Genomic DNA, 6,675 nt, shown 5'->3' on the forward strand with positions numbered 1-6,675 from the left:
TGCCACAGTTTTTCACCCACTGATTATAAATTACCCCGATAACATACATGTTCCCAATCCAAATTTGGAGAGCCTGCCATGCCACTATTATCATTACAACCGAGAATAAACATATGAGCACACATACGTATACCCATCAATAATTGAGCCTTTTATGACTGTGATTATCGCTCACTTATTTTTATTCTATGTGCTTAATTTTTGAGCCCTCGTTAGGCGGCCTAGGGGTTTGGGGGCCATAGTTAGGGTAAGCCTAGGGTAACCCTATATATATCCCAAGTATGACGTGTGCGTGCCAACATTGCTGTTATGCAAGAATATTATACAAATGCAGTGTGTCATGGAGGTACAGAAATACCTTCAGTTTTATTTATCCGTAGAGACCAATAAGCGATTTTATGCATACAATTAATTTAAAGTGGTGTAAAAGACAACACAAATATCTCATGAGATGTTCTATCATTATTTGTCTAATAAAAAAAAGCTTTAGAAGTAGATAGAGTATCGCCCGGCTAGCTCAGTCGGTAGAGCATGAGACTCTTAATCTCAGGGTCGTGGGTTCGAGCCCCACGTTGGGCGGCCATCCTTTTTAACTCAAATTGCTATTCGCCATGTCTATCTATCGTGGCGGTGGGTCGTTACATTCGAGGAATTAAAAAATAAAGTTTAATTGAAGGTTCTACAAATTGTAATACGGTATCCAAAACTGAGGAATAATATTTTTTCTGGGGGGGAAGAGGAAAAAGGGAGAGACGGCGGGAAGAGGAAAGGGACGAAAAAGAGGAACAATTTAGAAAAGTGGGAAAGGGAAGGGAAAGAGAGAAATAAGGCTTATTTTAAAATTGTCACCTATTCAATTTTTGTTATTCATTAGAATGAATTAAAAAACAATGAGAATCCAAGATTGGCCAGTTATGTATGGAGTTTTGTGCGGCACTGTTAAGCCTTGGAGTTGTTGAGATCACCGGTTCAATGGTCACCAGTGACAAACAAAACACTTTTCTTTCGTGCTTTCATAGATGTATTTAAGAACTCTTGCGCAAATATAATCATCTTTCTCCAATATTTACACACATATATGCACTTACTTTAATTGGAATTTTCTCATTACTATGCCATTCTCTACACCTGTACTCTTTAGCAAGCTACTTGTATACTTATACAAGCCGACACTGTATTGTGACGTGTAGGCTCAATTTAGATTCAGCCTTCACCTTCTCAAAAGTGTTTCATCTAAAAATCATTCTGTGTGCATGTTATATCGCATGCATAATCATTCGTGTTCTTTATATATTATGCATTTAAATGACCAAAACAAATCCAAACTAAGCTATAGTTTGTTAACAACTAACGTTGCCTGGCAAAGACTGATTGCATGTTTCTCAATCTACAATGTTAAATTTAAAAATAACAGTCAATAATACATATATATTAGCAGATTGGACTGCATAACACAAAATGTTTAGAATGATTCGACCAGGAAATAAAACTCAAGTCAAAGATTTGTTAAAGTATATTAACATTTATTTACATTTTTTTCTTGTTCCTCATCTCTGCCAACCCCTGCTCCTTGGTCAAGGATTCTGAGGATTGGCAGTAAGTTAACCCCTTATATTGACTGTGGCCGGTCTCTGCATCCCTGGACTCCCCACACCTCCTGCAGCGATTGGCCTCTCCAGTCCTCCTGTATGTCTTCTTATTTGTAGGGGCATGTGGAGGCACTGCTGAGGGGACAGCCACCATACAGGAGGTCCGGGCGGGAGTGTAAGTAAAAAGAGGGTTGACAAGGAGGTGCTCTAGGCTGGGATAGGGTCAGGGTGAGGGCAGGAGTGCCAAAGAAGGCAGGGGCTTGTGTGATGACTGGGTGGGAAAAAACGAATGAAGCGGGGGCAAGGGTGGGAGTAGAGGACCAGGCACTACTGGTGAACGACTTGGCAGGTGGTGGTGGTGGAGGAGAAGGCTGAATCCTTTGCCAGGTAGGGCAGGCAGGACGGGTGGAGGGCTGAGCAGGTGGTGGTGGCGGAGGAGGAGGAGGAGGAGGAGGCTGAACAGAGGAACAGGCATCACTGGTGGAGGGCTGAGCCGGGGGTGGGGGCGGAGAAGGAGGTAAGGCAGTTGGCCCGGCACCACTGGCGTGGGACCGAGAAGGTGGTGCAGTTGAAAGGACGGCAGAGACCTCCAGACTAGCCACTTTGGGGTCAACGGTGTCGTCAGGGAAGTCCTCGTCTTCTGCCTCGTCGGCTGAGTCCTGACAGCTGATCCTCCGTCACCATCAGATTCCAGATCTATCTCCTGCATGACGTTGCCTGTCTGGGCGTACAGGTAATCAACTCCAATCAACTCTCCTGGGAATGAGAAAAATAATGGAATAAGTAGCATAATAATAATAATAATGTGTTGAACCCATATTAATGGTGGTCTGATTACAGATACATAATGTGCAGTCTACCTTCATGTTATTATTTGATTGTAGCACTTTCTTGTTATGACTTGTTAACATATTTATTATTTGGTGAATTGATGACAGGAAATACAAATATATGAATCTAATCTGTTTTGCAGAAATAGAGACATTTTATTTCAAACGTATACATGCCTGGTCGTCATTTCATGTCACAAGCACACAAAATCAAACGATATATGTGGAGCATTGTAAGTATTCCCTATTCAGCGTAACTTACTGGTGTACTTGGCGGGGGGGCGGAAGGAGGGGAAAAACTCCTGTCCAAACACCCTGGGGCCCAACGTGTTGACACACTGCATCAGGTCCCCTGAGTAGCTGAGGAGAGCCGACGTTCACTCTGCCACTTCAGCAGCAGCCCGGTCCTGATTCCACCTGGCCAGCCCGCCCAACAAGTACGGCTGGAAGTCGACATCTTTGGCCTGGGTCCCTGAAAGTAGAAAATATTCTTTAAACATCTATATTAACAATAAAGGTTCATGGTCGTCATGGAAATTAAATAATGGGGATGCCATCAGAACTCACCAGGAAGAAAGCGGTTCAGGTGGCGGTAGAAGGACTCCAGGGACGATAAACCCCGGGCACACCTGTACTTGGTGCGGACGACGCCCTCCTTGGTCCTGGTGGTGCCGGTCTTTGTGTACAGAGGCACACCTGGCAGGTCCTGGATGCACTTGACGTGCCTCTTCTGAACCCGCCAGATGTGCTCCATCCTCACCCGGTCCAGGAGGGTAACACCCAGCAGGTCCCTGCCTCTGTCCCCTATCAGCTCCTGCAGCAGGGCCTCCACCTGGCGGACGGTGGCCGCCTGTCCGCGGGTCCTCCGCCTGCAGTACAGCGCCAACTGGGCCTTAGTTAAACGGCTGTCCACCAGAGCCTCGGCGATGCCGGGCACACCCTCCCTCCGGAGCCCCTCCCTCTTGGCCTGGCGCAGAAGGGCCACATCTTCGGGGTCCCACTCCAACAGGCAGACGGAGAGCTTGGCCATGAAGAACGGGTACAGGGGGGGGGGATGATCGTGCACCCGGCCGCGAGCCGCCGAAGAAAGTGCCAGACGTCCAGCCGGATGACGAGGTCATCGCTTGTAAATGTCCTTTTTTACCTTCTTTGTTGAATCCATTTTTAAAACAGAGCCAAAGGTGGAGGTGATGCTGGCCCTGAGGTGGTCGATACGGCTCACCAAGTCCTTCCCGTGCACCGTCAGGAGCCACCTGTTGGTCGGGACAGCCACAGGCTGGGGGGGGCCTCTGACAGACCACAGGGAAGAGACTGGGCCTGCTTGCAAAGTCGGCACACAGCTCCATGCAGCGGGCCACACGCTGCAGCCACTCCTCGCTATGGTTCTCCCTTAGCTGTTTGGCCAGGCGTGTGGAGCTGTTAGCCTCTCCCTTTCCCGTAGCATCCTGACAATTGGCATATGAGTACCCAATCGTTTGATGTTATGTTGGACAAAGATTTTTTTTTTTTCAAAATGTTGTGCCAAAGTCAAATGTTGCCATTTGCTAGATTACTGGCGGGATGAATTGTGCCACATAATGATCTGAACGTGATCGTGAACGTGATCTGAACTCACTTGGGGGTCAGGATGATGCGGAACCCCCCCGCGGAGAGGCAGGCTCAGCTGGTCCAGGACGCTCTGGCTCGTGGACGGGTACTTGGTTCTGCAACCGGGGGAGTTGCACCTGCGGGTCTCCGTCACCATCAGGTAGTACCTGTCCACGTCCAGGACCTTCCGTGCCCTCTTGTGGATGCCGGCCCCGGTGAGCTGCCTCTTACACTGGGGGGCAGGACAGCCTCACCTTCCACAGGCGGTAGGGCATCCACACCAGGAGCCGGTGCGCGGAAAAAGGGCTCTGGTGTCGGGGCTTTGTCATACATTAGGGCTGGCACAGGGGGCTCGTACCAGAGCTGGACGTCCGGCCGCAGCTGCTGGTTCCTCCACAGAGTGGACGCGATCCAGCGCTGGTCCTGCTGGGGAATGGTCTTCCTCATTCCTGCCGGCGGCCAGAACGGATCTGGAGCCGGACCTGGAACTGAAGCAGTATAAGGAGGGGTCGGGACAGGACCAGGAGGAGCAGGGGGGGAGACCAGGAGCAGGAGGAGACCAGGAGGAGCAGGAGGAGACCAGGAGGAGCAGGGAGGAGAACAGGAGGAGCAGGAGGAGACCAGGAGCAGCAGGGAGGAGACCAGGACCAGCAGGGAGGAGACCAGGAGGAGACCAGGAGGAGCAGGGAGGAGCAGGAGGAGACCAGGAGGAGCAGGGAGGAGACCAGGAGGAGCAGGGAGGAGAACAGGAGGAGTCCAGGAGGAGCAGGGAGGAGAACAGGAGCAGCAGGGAGGAGACCAGGAGGAGCAGGGAGGAGACCAGGAGGAGCAGGGAGGAGACCAGGAGGAGCAGGGAGGAGACCAGGAGGAGCAGGAGGAGACCAGGAGCAGCAGGGAGGAGACCAGGAGGAGACCAGGAGGAGCAGGGAGGAGACCAGGAGCAGCAGGGAGGAGACCAGGAGGAGCAGGACTCCTATCTGATGCAACCTACATTAAGAAAATGAAAGACAATAAAACATCTATCCACTACAAGCAAAGAGTATGTAAGACCCGTATAGAGGTTATTACAGTTGCACTAACCAGAAGGGAATAGCGATCATCAATTACCTGGCTTCCTGGTCACGTTGAGATAGGACAACAATGGTCTTAATACAATTATGTTAAAAATAAGATAATACACACCAATACCATGCAATGATACACATGCAAGAGATGTAAACACACAGATCTGACATGAGTTGATCATGGTAAACCAGGTGAACAACATGGTAATTAATGTGATGGAAATATTCACCATTGACATCATCCACGCAGGCCTCCCAGGACCCTGTGCAGGTGCAGCTGAGGGCTAAGGTAGCTGCAGAGGCCAGACCAGAAGAGGCTGGCATGAATGCTGCAGGACTACTCACAGACTGAGAAAGATTAACCCATGAAACAAGAATTAATATTAATCATATTATTCATTATGGGATTTTGCCCACGTCATAAATTGTAAGCCTGCCGAATGCATTTTTTTCATCCAGGCTCTCAATATTACCTGCCAGGGATGATAGCCACAGGTACATATCTGCAGCCCCCTGGAAGGTGAGGTCTGCCCACGCATTAGCAATGGACATTCCTCAATCTGTAATCAATTGAAATGCATGAATTAATTACAGACACGATCGGTTTAATCTGAAGTGTTGGTATATTGTTGGGACAACGTTTACCTTCTTGTAGAGGTTGTACCACTTTGCCTGCCTCGGAGAAGGTCTGTTCCCTCTCCTTGAGGGCCAAGTGCCAGAAGAGGCAAATGCCTCCAGGCGGCCCCCCCACTCCTCAGAACCCATGGATATATGCTTCTTAGTAGACATCTGACGCCAAGACGAAAATGGCGAAGTTACCATAATTCGCCACACAGTAGCCACAGGTTACACAGGTTCACGGTGAAGGACTAATAATATAATAGTCGTTTATAGATGACAATTAACAATTCCAAAACATACATACGAAACCAATAATCCCTTGTCAATCAATCATGTCCGATTTAACAGGTAAATTATTATTTTGCGTTATTTTCGTCGCGTGGTGTCCATCGGGGTACTGTCGCTAATAGGTCGAATACCATACTGATGCTAACATGCCACCAAGTTTACAATAAGTTAACCGAAGTTAGTGAAATGATACTAATAAAGTTAGTAAAGCCAGCTAGTTAACCGAAGTTAGGGAAGTAACAACCGAAGAAATTACGATACATAACATAGATCGCATTTTAACTTTAGCCGTCGAACTTTCGGATGAATTACTACGAATATGCATTAGCTAACGAGCTAACGAATTAACAATTTGTATCATTTACAAGATTTAATTTAATGTGTGCTAAATGTAAAGCATGCGTTTTAATGTGAATCAAATAGTCACCTTGTAGTGCAGTGTACTTTTCCGAAGTTCTTACTACGTGCCACGGTCGCCTGTCCGTGATTGGCGGCAGGTAAGAAACGGAAAAACATAATGGACGGGGAAGATTTGATTAGTCAACGTATATTGAGAGGAAATGGAAAAGGTAGTATGATTGGTAAATATATGCTGCTAGGTCGTTGACCCGATAAATTTCCAACAAAATGCCTATCAGTTAAATGTAGCTTATATAAATCGTACCACGATCTGAACGTCAAACTTACGAAAAGACT

Source organism: Pollachius pollachius, assembly GCF_949987615.1.
Source record: "Pollachius pollachius genome assembly, chromosome: 2".
NCBI lineage: Eukaryota > Metazoa > Chordata > Actinopteri > Gadiformes > Gadidae > Pollachius > Pollachius pollachius.